Source organism: Papio anubis, unplaced genomic scaffold (assembly GCF_008728515.1).
Source record: "Papio anubis isolate 15944 unplaced genomic scaffold, Panubis1.0 scaffold1245, whole genome shotgun sequence".
Classification (NCBI taxonomy): domain Eukaryota; kingdom Metazoa; phylum Chordata; class Mammalia; order Primates; family Cercopithecidae; genus Papio; species Papio anubis.
This window is the reverse complement of record NW_022161187.1, coordinates 1-15,635: the sequence shown is the minus strand read 5'-3', so window position 1 is coordinate 15,635 and position 15,635 is coordinate 1. Positions and strand designations below refer to the sequence as shown.

At 40.0% G+C, this 15,635-nt stretch overlaps 1 pseudogene across 1 annotated transcript; it reads left to right on the top strand.

The window, feature by feature from the left end:
- Nucleotides 1–1,470: 1,470 nt before the first annotated feature.
- On the top strand, nucleotides 1,471–2,296 carry LOC116272548 (annotated as a pseudogene). The gene has a single exon (XR_004181207.1). The product of XR_004181207.1 is annotated as a proteasome subunit alpha type-6 pseudogene (transcript).
- Nucleotides 2,297–15,635: the final 13,339 nt, after the last annotated feature.

Here is a 15,635-nt window from a genome sequence, read left to right as displayed (position 1 = left end):
GAAAAATTAGCTGGGACATGGTGGCAGATGCCTGCACTCCAGCCACTGGGAGGATAAGGCAGGGAATTACGAACTCCAGGAGTGAGGTTGCAGGAGCTGAGACCAAGACATTGCACTCAACCTGGGCAACAGAGCGAGACTCTGGTTCAAAACAAAACAAAACTCCAATACAACTATATTTATATGACAGTGAAACATTCCATAAAAGTTATTTTGTAAATACAAAAAAATCCTAATAATCTCTTATGGATTCATTAAATTTTCACTGGTAAACTGGAAGACAAAATGTCATTTAACCTTACACTTTAGAGCAGGGTTTCTGAAACTGGACACTATTATTTTTGACTGATAACTCTTGTTGTGGGGACTGTTCTGCAACAAAGGATGGCAAGCTTAGGCGATATCTTTGGCCTCACTAACCAGGGGCTGCCAGCAGCAACTCCACCCAATTGTGACAATTTCAAAAACTCTCACTAAACACTGCCAAATGTCCTCTCTAAGGGATAAATTCACCCTCTGTTGAGAACTCCTCTCATTTCCACCGTTTTACTCTACAGTAAAGTCGCCTCATGTATCCACCTAAAATTCTGGAAGGTTAATTTTTAAAATTATCTTTAATTAAAGTACTTTAACTACAAGATCATACTGATATTCCACTGGCTTGGTACTAAACTGTACATTTGATATTCACTGCGTTTTTAAAACCTCAAAATTAAAAAAAAAGCAATTTGTGATGTTATTCTGGGGAAAGTAGAAAATTAATTGAAAGCAGCAACATTGACATCAGGACAACTAATATTATGTGTAAAGTCTAATACACACAAGAACAATACTAGTTCTCTATTGCTTCTTTCTGATATACTGTCTTTTGGATAAACTGAATTTTTTTTTTTTTGAGATGGAGTTTCACTCTTGTTGCCCAGGTTGGAGTAGAGTTGCATGATCTTGGGTGACAGCCTCCGGCCTCCCACCAAGTGATTCTCCTGCCTCAGTCTCCCAAGTAGCTGGGATTACAGGCACCCACCACCATGCCCAGCTAATTTTTATATTTTCAGAAGAGATGTGGTTTCACCATGTTGACGAGGTTGGTCTTGAACTCCTAGCCTCAGGTGATCCACCCACCTCGGCCTCCCAAAATGCTGGGATTACAGGCATGACACACCGCGCCCAGTCTAAACTGAATTTTTAATGAATGCTTTTAGAGACTGATCAAATGGGATTTTTTGGTGATGAGGAAAAAAAAATTGTTTCCAAAAACTTGCAAAAATTAAGCATCATGCTATTTTATGATTTTGACTGAAATTTTGACAGATGAACTAAAAATTTTAAAACCTAATAATTCTATATATAAAATTAAAAATGTCTATGCATTTCAATAAAAGAAATTTGGTAATTAAATACTACAGTCAATTAAACTTACAAACTTTGTTGGAGTTAAAAGTATAACAAAGTTCGGATTGTGTTTGAAGTAGTGCTTCTACCAAGATGTCCCGTGGTTCCAGCGCCGGTTTTGACCGCCACATTACTATTTTTTCACCCGAGGGTCGGCTCTACCAAATAGGACAAATTATTGGATTCCAGCACAGTGACTCACTTATTCAAGATAACTGAAAACATTGGTTGTGTGATGACCGGAATGACAGCTGACAGCAGATCCCAGGTACAGAGGGCACGCTATGAGGCAGCTAACTGGAAATACAAGTATGGCTATGAGATTCCTGTGGACATGCTGTGTAAAAGAATTGCCGACATTTCTCAGGTCTACACACAGAATGCTGAAATGAGGCCTCTTGGTTGTTGTATGATTTTAATTGGTATAGATGAAGAGCAAGGCCCTCAGGTATATAAGTGTGATCCCGCAGGTTACTACTGTGGGTTTAAAGCCACTGCAGCAGGAGTTAAACAAACTGAGTCAACCAGCTTCCTTGAAAAAAAAGTGAAGAAGAAATTTGACTGGACATTTGAACAGACAGTGGAAACTGCAATTACATGCCTGTCTACTGTTCTATCAATTGATTTCAAACCTTCAGAAATAGAAGTTGGAGTAGTGACAGTTGAAAATCCTAAATTCAGGATTCTTACAGAAGCAGAGATTGATGCTCACCTTGTTGCTCTAGCAGAGAGAGACTAAACATTGTCGTTAGTTTACCAGATCCGTGATGCCACTTACCTGTGTGTTTGGTAACAACAAACCAACATGATGGAGGTCCCTGGATTGAAAAAGGAACCTCTCCCATTCCTCCTGCCACTGAAGTGGTTAGGACTCTATATAAATAAAAACAACGCTTTTGGGAAAAAAAAAAAAAAAAAAAAGTATAACAAAGTTCTTCCTGAAACAGTTTGCAACGCAAAATTATTTCACTCAAGGAGTGTTTAATAATTTGAAGGCTAGGAATTACAAGCAATTTTCAAAAGCAGATACTCACATTCATAAAACTTTATACATCATTTGAACTGAAACACATTTATACTACTAAAATCAAACATTCATCACCTTCAAACATTCTTAAATCATGATTTTTATATATTATTTAACACCATTCTTCATCACTACATGGATTTTATCATACACTTGTACCATTCTCCTTGGATTTTTGATATTTGTCTTCACTCTTTACATTTTCTTATAAGACAATAGAGAAGGAAAAAATACATTTTATTAGATTCTTTTAAACGTCACTTGGATATTAGAGTACAATGGTATTCAATTTGGTATTTATATATTTATATATTGTGTATTTATATATTTATATTAATTTTAATATCTTAAAATTAATGGTAATGAAGCATTTACCTCAATTCTGCCCGAGAATAAATGGGGTCTAAAAATGCAGTGAATGGGGCAGGTGTGGTGGCTCATGCCTGTAATCTCAGCACTCTGAGAGACCAACATAGTCAGGCTGCTTAGCCCAGCAGTTGGAGACCAACCTGGGCAAGATGGTGAAACCCCATCTATACAGAAAATAAAAAAAATTAGCTGGGTATGTTGGAGCACACCTGTAGTCCCAGTTACTGAAGAGGCTGGGATGGTAGGATCACGTGAACCTGGGAGGCAGAGGCTGCAGTGAGCCAAGATAGCACCACTAACAATCCAGCCTGGGCAAAAGAGCAAGACCCTGTCTCAAAAAAACAAAAGAAAACAACAACAACAACAACAGCAACAAAAACACAGAGAAGTGAAATGTATGGTTTAGTTCAAACTTATACTCTGAATTAAAAAGAAATATAAATGAAATTTGCTTCAAGAAGTCTGTACACTTAAATCATGTTGACATTCCAACTAAGTTTGAGAAAAACAGCACCCTTTGGGAATCACTTTATTTATTTATTTATTTTTTATTTTATTTTTTTTAGGGATTTTTTCTTTTTTATTATTATAATTATACTTTAAGTTCTAGGGTACATGTGCATAACGTGCAGGTTTGTTACATATGTATACTTGTGCCATGTTGGTGTGCTGCACCCATCTATTTTTTTTAAGATGGGGTCTCACTCTATTGCCCAGACTAGAGTGCAATGGTACAATCTAGACTCACCGCAACCTCTGCTTCCCAGATTCAAGTGATTCCCCTGCTTCAGCCTTCTGGATAACTAGGATTACAAGGGCCCACCACCATGTCCAGCTAATTTTTTTTTTTTTTTTGTATTTTTGGTAGACATGGGGTTTCACCATGTTGGCGAGGCTGGACTTGAACTCCTGACCTCAGGTGATCCACCTGCCTTGGCCTCCCAAAGCGTTGGGATTACAGGCATGAGCCACTGTGTCTGGCCTGGGAATCACTTTTGACTAATCTCAGTAAGGACAGAATGTTATCATTATTTCATTTAGAATAATCGCTAAGAGCTTAATAACATTAAAATACATTAAAAACACCAGAGTTAGATTTTAAAAACTATGAAAATGTTAAAAGTACAAAATTTCTCACCTTCTTGAGAACAGTGTGGATTTCATCCATTACTGTAGATAAGTTTCTGATTGTCTTATTCAGTTAGTTTTCAAATTGTAAATTCATGTCTTCCAAAATCTTTAAGTTTTCTTGTAACCGATGAAGGTCCTTTTTAACTTCTCTGAGTTCAGCAGAGAGGCTTTTGTTGGAATTCTCCAAATTTAATATGGTTTTTTCATCTTCATCTGTTTAAAAAAATCCAAAAATTAACCTTTTACTAAAATTTCCAATTAATTTTGATGTTAAAATATTTAAGCTGTGAAAATAAAAGGCTGATAGAATTCCATAAAATGGCAATATCTGTCCATTTCTTTAGTCATAAAGCACACTGTAATATTCATTTCATTTATTTATTTATTTACTTTTGAGACTGAGTCTTACTCTGTTGCACAGGCTTGAGCAAAGTGGCACAATCTTGGCTCACTGCAACCTCTGCCTCCTGTGTTCAAATGATTCTTCTGATTCAGCCTCCTGAGTAGCTGGAACAAAGGGGCATGCCACCACACCCAGCTAATTTTTGTATTTTTAGTAGAGACGGGGTTTCACCATGTTGATCAGGCTGGTCTCAAACTCCTGACTTCAGCCAATCTGCCCACCTCAGCCTCCCAAAGTGCTGGGATTACAGACGGGAGCCACCATGCCTGGCCTGTTTCATTTAAATTTTTAACTTGTATTATTTCGAAATCTATGTTCTATTTTTAGATGATTGTATAGATTAGAGAACACAGACTGGTAAAAACTAAGTGGAGGCCATGTACAGTGGCTCATGCCTGTAATCCCAGCACTTCGGAAGGCTGAGATGGGCAGATCACGAGGTCAGGAGATCGAGACCATCCTAGCTAACATGGTGAAACCCTGTCTCTACTAAAAATACAAAAGATGTACCTTGTGTTGTGCATACCAGTTCAGCTACTTAGGAGGCTGGGAGCAGGAGGCTCAGCTCCAAACCCAGGAGGCAGAGGTTGCAGTGAGTTGAGATAGCCCCACTGTGCTCCAGCCTGGGTGACAGAGTGAGACTCCATCTCAAAAAAAAAAAAAAACAAAAAACAGTGGAACTAGAAGATGATTAAAAGGATGCAACAGATAACAATGAACCTGAGATGCACATGAAGACCTAAGATTCAGATAAAGCTAAGCAATTTTATAACCTGAACCAGAAATAATGAAAAGTAAAGTTCCTTGCAGAGTGCAGTGGCTCATGCCTGTAATCCCAACACTATGGGAGGCCGAGGTGGGCGATCCCTTGAGGTCAGGAGTTTGAGACCATCCTCGCCAACATGGTGAAATCCCGTTTCTACTAAAAATACAAACAATAGCTGGTCATGGTGGTGCATGCCTGTAATCCCAGCTACTTGGGAGGAGGAGGTGGGAGAATCATTTGAACCCGGGAGGCAGTGGTTGCAGTAAGCTGAGATTGCACCACTGCACTCCAGCCTGGGTGACAGAGTGAGACCCTGTCTTAAAAACAAATAAAAATAAAAATAAATGGTAAAAGTTCCTTATGTACTTCGATGAAAATATGTGGTATGCATATGCAAATACATGCATAGGTACATAGATGTGTATGTACATACATAAACATATACATGTCTCAGCAGGGTGCTATAAGTATGAACCTATCCAATGCTGACCCTTACCTGTTTTTGCTTCTAGTAACTGCAGCTTCTCTTGTACCTCAGCTCTTAAACTTTTTGCTCTTTTTCCATTTTTGCAAGGGTTTCCTATATCTACCACATTGCACCATTGTACACAATGGGAGTCAACATTTTTTCAACCACATCCTTTGATTCCTGCTTTTACTGTTGGTGTTGGAGTAATAATCATTCCCTATAATATAAAATATATCATATTTGGTGAGTTATTTTCATCTTCAATTACATTTTAATTAGTACAGTTATTAAAAGCAAAACCTTGGTAATATCTCCAAACCTAGCATATCTTCCCAGCAATGACTCCGAACACTGCATGGTTCTCTTAGGTCTTTTGTGGTGTCTGTTAATTTCCAGTAAAAGCAAGATTTTAGAGCACTACTTTATGGAAACAGCTTCTTTACCTGTTATGCATGCAAGTAAATAAAATAAAAGAGATGAAGCATTTTCTTGATTCTCTTAGAACAATTATATTTATAATTTTTCACTTTCTTTTGAGAAAAGAATCTTGCTCTGTATCACCCAAACTGGAGTGCAGTGGTGACATGATCTCGGCTTACTACAACCTCCCACCTCCTGGGTTCAAGCAATTCTCCTACCTCTCAGCCTCGGAGTAGCTGGGATTACAGAGGCAGCCATCATGCCTGGCTGTTTGTATTTTTGGAGGGTGAGGGTTTCACCATGTTATGGGCCTGATGTAAACTGACCTCAGGTGATCTAACCACCTCAGCCTCCCAAAGTGCTGGGATTACAGGTGTGAGCCACCATGCCCAGCTGTAATTTTCACTTATGATGGATATCCATGGAACTAGGCCGAGGTCAAGTTACTTTTTGAAAAAAAAAAAGCAAGCTTCATTGTTAAAAAAGTAAAACATTGATAAAGTTATGCACAGGGATGATTTATTATAGCATAGTTGGTAAATCAAAGTAAACACAGCAGCAGACTAGGTAGGTCAATGATGGTACATCTATATGATGGGTACAGCACAGCCATTAAAAGAATGAGGCAGGTCTCTATTTTCATGGCAGGATGTATCTATAGAATAATGTGGAATTAAAAAAAAGCCAGTCAAAATGTAGAATAATTCCATGTTTTGTCTATAAAAATGGAACTGAGCTCCTTACAAAAGGATCTAGAATTTTATATATTATAGTTATAAGCAGTAGAAACAGAGGGAAAGGGAGAAGGGAAGTGTTTTACAACTGGCTTGTGTTATATTGCATTTATTTATTTATTTATTTATTTATTTATTTATTTATTTATTTATTCATTTTTGAGATGGAGTCTCATTCTGTCACCCAGGCTGGAGTGCAGTGGTGCTATCTTGACCCATTGCAACCTCCGCCTCCTGGGTTCAAGAGATTCTCCTGTCTCAGCTTCCCAAGTAGCTGGGATTACAGGCACGTGCCACCACACCCAGCTAATTTTTGTATTTTTAGTAGAGATGGAATTTCGCCATGTTGGCCAAGCTGGTTTTAAACTCCTGACCTCAAGTGATCTGCCCACCTCAGCCTCCCAACCTGATGGGATTACAGGCGTGAGCCACCACGCCCAGCCCTTTTATTGCTTTGATATATAAAAAAGTCAACAGAGGTCCTATTAACTTTTCTTTCTTCTTTTTTTCTTTTCTTTTTTTTCCTTTTTTTTGAGATGGACTCTCCCTCTGTCGCCCAGGCTGGAGTGCAGTGGCGCAATCTTGGCTCATTGCAAGCTCTGCCTCGGGTTCACCTGCATTCTCCTGCCTCAGCCTCCCAAGTAGCTGGGACTACAGGCGTCTACCACCACGCCATTTCATTTTGCCATTTTTGGTGGCTCTGGGTTCATGGTGTTAGCCATGATGAGTGATCCGACCTCATAGATGTTCCCTCAGCCTCCCAATGTGTCGGGATTACAGGCATGAGCCACCGCGCCCGACCCTTTTAACTTTTCACTGGAAAAGGTAACTTTTTGAAAAGCTACTAAACAACGTTTTCCTTTTAAATATTCACAAGATAGATTACCTGAGCCCGAGAAAGATGTAGTCCAGGAGTGTAAAGTATTTCTTCCAAATCCTTTTCAAGAAGGTAACCACAATGACTGATCAAATAAACAAAAGCCATTAACAGATTTCTGTTAATTGTGATCACTTGAGTCTTTTTTTTCCTAAGAAAATGGAGAAGTAGAAGACATAGTATTCACATTTTTTACCCCTCAAAAGTGAGAAACAGAGACTGTGCATAAAATAGCAATAATCTTGTTAAAGATATTTGCTTCATCCTAGCTAAAATGAGTTAATTTGGTGTATGAATATGAGAGAAAGGAATCAGACATACTAGTTATTTGACATAGCCAGAAAAAAACAACTGTCGGAATTTTACTTAGTGGTAATTTAGATGTATAAAGACAAATAAACTTCACAACTGTGTTATGTTGAGATGATGTAAGATATCACCGTATTATAAAGAATACAGTATTCAATAAACACCTTATCTCTAGAGGGCCTCTCCTTGCAGTGTCTGTTGATATCTTTTTTGTCATCTCATTTGGTCATTTCTTCCTCATCCCTATCTATAAAATAAATATATCAGTGGCAAAAAAAGTCATTAACATACATATTTTCAAGTTGGGCACAGTGGTACATGACTGTTATCCCAGCTGCTCAGGAAGCCAAAGCAGGATAACAGCTGAGTAGCTGTTATCACAGCTAACTGTTATCCCAGCTACTCAGGAGGGCCAGGCATTCAACGGTTTAGTGAGCACTGTACCACTGCACTCCAGCCTGGGTGACAGATCAAGACCCTCTCTTTTAAAGAACAGCAACAACAAAAATATAAAGAGAAAACCTTATGCTAAAACATACATGAACCTCGATAACAGGCTAAAAGAAGTCAGTCACAAAAAAATCACTTATTGTGTGATTCTGTTCATACAAAATGTCCAGAATATTTACAGAAACAAAAAGCAGACTAATGGTTGCCTCGGACTGAGGAGGTTCAGGGAAGATGGGGAGTGACTGCTAATGAATCTCTTTTGGGTTCTTGGTTTGAGGGTGATAAAAATGTTCTAAAGTTAATTGTGGTGATGGTTGTACAACTCTGAATATATTAAAAACCACTGACTTGTATACAGGCACAACTTGGGAGTTACTGAAGGCTCTGGTTCCAGACCACCCCAATAAAGCAAGTATTGCAATAAAGCTAGTCAAATGAATTTTTTGGTTTTCCAGTAGATAAGTTATATTTACAGTCAGGCACAGAGGCTCATGCCTGTAATCCCAGCACTTTGAGAGACTGAGGCAGGCGGATTGCTTGAGCTCAGGAGTTTGAAACCAGCCAGTGCAACATGGCAAAACTCCACATCTACAAAAAAATACAAAGATTAGCCAGGCGTGGAAGCACATGCCTGCAGTCCCAGTGGCTCAGAGGGCTGAGATGGGAGAATCACTTGAGCCTGGGACAGTGAAGCTTTAGTGCTCCATGTTCATGCTACTGCACTTCGGCCTGGGTGCCAAAGCGAGACCCTGTCTCAAAAAAAATTTATGTTCATACTACACTGTAGTCTATTAAGTGTACAATAGCATTGTGCCTTTAAAAAGTACATATATTAGAAAATACTTTATTGCTAAACACACTAACAATCACCTGAGCCTTTGGCAAGCAGCAATCTTTTTGCTAGTAAAGGGTCTTGCCTCAGCTGGGCAACATAATGAGACCTGGTCTCTACAAAAATAATTTTAAAAATGAGCCAGACTAAGTAGCACATGCCTGTGGTCCCAGCTGCTTGGGAGGCAGACATGGCAGGATCACTTCGGTCCCAGAGGTTGAGGTTGCAGTGAGATGTGATTGCACCTCTGCATCAGCCTGGGTGAAAAGTGAGACCCTCTGTGATGCTGTTTGATAGCATTTGACCCATAGAATAACCTCTTTTAAAATTAGAGTCAATCGCCAGTCATGGTGGGTCATGCCTGTAATCCCAGCACCTTGGGAGCCCGAGGCAGGTGCATCACTTAAGGTCAGGAGTTTCAGACCAGCCTGGCCAACATGTTGAAACTCCATCTCTAAAAAATACAAAAGTTAGTGGGGTGTGGTGGCATGTGCCTGTAGTCCCAGCTACTCAGGAAGCTGAAGCTGGAGAATTGCATGAACCTGGGAGGCAGAGGTTGCAGTGGGCTGAGATCGCGCCACTGCACTACAACCTGGGTAACAGAGTGAGACTCCATCTCATAAATAAATAAATATATAGAGTCAATGCCCTCCAATCCTGCCACTGCTTAATTAAGTTTACCTAATATTCTAAATCCTTTGTTATTTCAACAATGTTAACAGCATCTTCACAGAATTAGATTGCATCTCAAAAAAAGAAAAGAAAAGAAAAGAAAAACACTTTCTTTGCTCATCTATAAGAAGAAAGCAATTATCTGTTTAGTTTATCCTGATATTGCAGCAGTTCATCCTATCTTCAGGCTGCATTTCTAATTTTAGTTTTCTTGCTCTTTCTATCACATCCGCAGTTATTCCCTCTACTGAATTTTTGAACCTTTCAAAATCATCCGTGAACATTTTTAGTAGAGTTGGGGTTTCACCATGTTGGCCAGGCTGGTCTTGAACTCCTGTCCTCAAGTGATCCACTGGCCTCAGCCTCCTAAAGTGCTGGGATTACAGGTGTGAGCCACTGCATCTGGCCAATAATTGAAATCAATTTCATCCAAACTACTGTTTCGGTTTTTTTTGAGACAGAGTTTCACTCTTGTCACCCAGGCTGGAGTGCAATGGCACGATCTCAACTTACTGCAACCTCTGCCTCCAAGGTTCAAGCAATTCTCCTGCCTCAGCTTCCTGAGTAGCTAGGATTACAGGTGCCTGCCAGCACGCCCAGTTAATTTTTGTATTTTTCAGTAGAGACAGGGTTTCACCATGTTGGTCAGGCTAGTCTCAAATTCCTGACCTCAGGTGATCCACCCACATTGGCCTCCCAAAGTGCTGGGATTATAGGTGTGAGCCACTGCACCCGGCCCAAACTACTGTTAATGTTGATGTTTTTACCTTCTGTCATGAACCATGAATGTTTCTAATGGCATCTAGAGTGGTCAATCCTTTCCAAATGGTTTTCAACTTACTTTCCCCAAACCCATCAGAGGAAATAATATATACTATGACCACAAGAGCCTTAGGATATGCATTTCTTGGCTGGGTGTGGTGGCTCACACATGCAACCCTAACACTTTGGGGGGCTTAGGCAGGAGAATCGCTTGATCCCAGGAGTTTAACACCAGCCTGGGCAACAAAGTAAGACCCTGTCTCTAAAAAACAAACAAACAAAAAAGTAAATTTAAAAAGGAAATGTATTTCATAAAAAGTAAGGCTTGAAAGTTGAGGCTGGGCACAGTGGCTCACACCTGTAATCCCAGCACTTTGGGAGGCCAAGGTGGGCGGATCACTTGATGTCAAGAGTTTGAGACCAGCCTGGCCAACATGGTGAAACCCTGCCTCTATTAAAAATACAGAAATCAGCTGGCATGTTGGCTGATGCCTGTAATCCCAGCTGCTTGGGAGGATGAGGTAGGAGATAACTTGAGGCCAGGAGGTCCAAGGCTGGATTGAGCCATGATTATGCCATTGCATTCCAGCCTGCATGACAGAGTGAGATCCTGCTGGAAAAAAAAAAAAAAAAAAAAGGAGTAAAGCGAAATTACTCTTTGATCCAAGGGATGTAGAATACATGTTGCAGTCATGAAACATTAATTCCTTATACATCTCCATCAGAGCTTTGGGTGACTAGGTGTGGTGTCAGTGAGAAGTAATATTTTGAAAAGAATCTTTTCTTCTGAGCAGTAGATCTCAACAGTGGGCTTAAAATATTCAGTAAAAACGTCAGTTGCATGGCAAAGGAGTAAAAAAATTTCAGTAAAGCATTGCTGTAAACAGTTGTGTTGTCATTCTGACTTTGTTGTTCAATTTCTAGGGCACAGGTACGGTAGGTTTAGCATAATTTTTAGGGGGCTTAAGACTTTTGGAATCGTAAATGAGTACTGGCTTCATTTAAAGTCACAAGCTGCATTAGCACTAACAAGGGAATCAACCTGTCCTTTGAAACCAGGCACTGACTGCTCTTCTCTAGCTGTGAAAGTCTTAAGATGGCATCTTCAGCCAATGGAAGAAGGCTGTTTTGTCTCCATTGAAAATTTATTTAGCATAGCCATTTTCATCAATTATCTTAGCTTCTACATAAGCACTTGCTGTTTCCATGTGCCTTTTTAACCCCCCACAAGAGGCAGGGTCTTGCTCTGTTAACCAGGCTTGACTGCAGTGGTGTAGACATAGCTCGCTGCAGCCTTAAATGCCTGGACTCAAGCAATCCTCCCACCTCAGCCTCTACCTTGCACTTTTACCTTATCGAGATTGTTGATTTCCTTAAACCTCATGAATCCACCACTGGTAGCCTCAAACTTTTTTCTACAGCTTCTTCATCTTTCTGAGCCTTTACAGAACTGAAGAGAGTTAGGACCTTGTTCAGAATTAAGCTTTGCCTTAAAGAGATATTGTGGCTGGGTGTGACCTTCTATTCTGACCCTAAAACTGTCTCCTTACAGCAATAAAGCTGTTTCATTTTCTTACCATTTGGATGTTCACTGGAGTAATACTTTTAATTTCCTTCAATAACCTTTCCTTTGCACTCGCAACATGGCTAACTGATGGAAAAAACCTAGCTTTTGGCCTGTGTCAACTTTCAACATGCCTTCTTCACTCACCTTAATGATTTTGAAGTTTCACTTGAACACTAGAGGTGATTTTGGTTTTTTTCTTTGTTATTATGAATATTATTTTGAGACAGAGTCTTGCCCTGTTGCCCAGGCTGGAGTACAGTGGCACAATCATGACTCATTGCAACCTCGACCTCTTGGGCTCAACAGATCCTCCTACCTCAGCCTCTGAAAGTATCTGGGCTCACAGGTGCATGCTACCACACCAAGCTAATTTTATTTATTTTTATAGAGATGGAGTATCACTATGTTGCAGATGCTGGTCTTTGACTCCTAGCCTCAAGTGATCCTACCTCTTTATCCTCCCAAAGTGCTGGTATTACAGGCATGAGCCACTGAGTCAAGCCCAATTATTAATTGGCCTAATTTCCTTTTCCTTTTTTATTTTTTGGAGATGGAGTCTCACTCAGTCACCCAGCTGGAGTGCAGTGGCATAATCTCAACTCACTGTAACCTGCCTCCTGGGTACGAGAGATTCTCCTGCCTCAGCCTTCCGAGTAGCTGGGATCACAGGTGCCTGCCACCATGCCCAGTTAAGTTTTGTATTTTTAGTAGAGACAGGTTTTACCATGTTGGCCATTCTGGTCTCAAACTCCTTATCTCAGGTGATCTGCCTACCTCGGCTTCCCAAAGTGCTGGGATTACAGGTGTGAGCCACTGTGCACGTAATTGGTCTAATTTCTTTCCTTTTTTCTTTTCTTTTGTTTTCTTTTTTCTTGAGATGTAGTCACTCTGTCACCCAGGCTGGAGTGCAGTGGCATGTTCTCAGGTCATTGCAACCTCCGCCTCTCTGGTTCAAGTGATTCTCATGCCCTCAGTCTCCCAAGTAGCTGGGCTTGTAAGCCTGCACCACCACACCTGGCTATTTTGTGTGTTTTTAGTAGAGACAGGGTTTTGCCATGCCGGCCAGGCTGGTTTCAAACTCCTGACCTCAAATGATCCACCCACCTCAGCCTCCCAAAGTGCTGGGATTACAGGCTTGAGCCACTGCGCCTGGCACAATTGGCCTAATTTCAATATTTTGTCTCAGGGACTAGGGAGGCCCAATAAGTGGGACAGAGACAGGGGAATGGCAGATTGGTAGAGTGATCAGAATACAAACAATATTTATAATTATCTCGTTATCTTCTATGGGAACAATTCAAGGTGAACTGAAACATGTATAATAGTATTATCAAAGATCACTGATCACAGATCACCAAAACTGACATAGTAATAATGAAAAAGTTGGAAATACTGTAAGAATTACCAAAATGTGACAGAAAGACAAAGTGGCACATGCTGTTGGGAAAGCGGTGCTGATAGGCTTGCTTGGCGTAAGGCACTATCTGTGCAGCATAATAAAGTGCAGTGCAAAAAAACAAAGCATGCCTGTATTTTAAAGTGTCTAATTGTATGGCCTGTGAATTATATTTCGATAAAGGGGTTATTGAATACAAAGTTAAGCAAATGTTCTAATGGCTGAGTGTGGTGGTTCATATCTGTAATCCCATCACTTTGAGGGGGAAGCAGGGAAATAGCTTAAGTCCAGGAGTTTGAGATCAGCCTGGGCAACATAGTGAGACTGCATCTCTACCAAAAATTTAAAAATTAGCCAGATGTGGTGGTGCACACCTGTAGTCCTAGCTACTCAGGGAACTAAGGTGGGAGAATCACGTGAGCCAGGAGTTCGACGTGGCAGTGAGCCATGAGCATGCTACTGCCCAGTCTGGGCAACAGAGTAAGACTGTCTCAAAAAAGAAAGAATGAGAGAGAATTTCTCCTTCGAACCTAGTCATTTAATTATTTCTGATGATTGAAAAATCTGCTCACAATATAACCCACATTATTTGAGTATTTATCTTGAGAGCTATCACTTTCAAAACTGTCTCATCCAAAACTTATATTTTTGAAAAAACTTTTGAAATATTCAAGTAGTATTCGTTCATCACAGAAAATATGTCAATTCCACCACACAAAATGAGATTAGTGATCATGTCCTATTTTTTCCCCATATATACACACTTATCAACATTAAATTTATTTATAGGACCTTACTATCTACAAAACCCCTTTAAAAATCTTTTTCCATGGCACTACACTTCTCCAAGTTTTCTTCAATGGGTGCACAGAATTTTAACTGCATGACTATACCACCAAAGTGCAGTTTAATAATTCTCCATTCCTATTCAGATTCAGTCCATATTTTTGTTTTATAATAAATTATGGAATGATCACTTATGTTGAGTTTTAAAGGATATGGCTAATTCACATTTCCAAATTTCTGTTCAGAAAAGGTATAACAATGTATAGTCCCAAAGAGTGATGAAAGTGTAACTCCTTTACTCTTGTTAAACTGTACTACCTTTCATTTGAAAATTTAATTTTCACTAACTTGATAAGAAAAAGATAGACCGGATGCGTTGGCTCATGCCTGTAATCCCAGCACTTTGGGAGGCGGAGGTGGGTGGATCACCTGAGGTCGGGAGTTCGAGACCAGCCTGGCCAACATGGTGAAACCCCGTCTCTGCTAAAAGTACACAAATTAACTGGGCATGGTAGTGCACGTCTGTAATCTAAACTACTCAGCAAGCTGAGGGCACGAGAATCACTTGAACCTGGGAGACAGAGGTTATAGTGAGCCGAGGTCATGCAACGACACTCCAGGCTGGGCGACAGAGCAAAACTCTGTCTCAAAAAAAAAAAAAAGGTATCTTACTGTTATCTGCTCTCCTAATTACTAACAAAATTCAACACCATTTAATACATTTACTGGTACTGTATTTTCATTTTTTAATTCCACCTTTGTATTGTAAAAAGTATAGTCTCAGCCGGGCACAGTGGCTCACACCTGTAATCCCAGCACTCTGAGAGGCCAAGGCAGGTGGATCACAAGGTCTGAAGTTCAAGACCAGCCTGGCCAATATGGTGAAACCCCGTCTCTACTAAAAATACGAACAAATTAGCCAGGCATGGGCCTGTAATCCCAGCTACTCGGGAGGCTGAGGCAGGAGAATTGCTTGAACCCGGGAGGCAGAGGTTGGAGTGAGCTGAGATAGCATCAGCGCATTCCAGCCTGGAGACAGAGCGAGACTCCATCTCAAAAAAAAAAAAAAAAAAAAAGTAGTCTCCAGGAAACTTAAGAGGATAATGAGATGTAAAATATGAAAAAAGTGGTAAAAGAGAAGCAAGCAGCAATTGGAAATTCCAGGGAAACAAACAAAAAAGAACTATAATCCTATCAACATATATTTAGAGCCTATTTAATTATTCAGACTCTTCCAGGAAGTTGGAATATATATTAACAAAGAACACAGAGA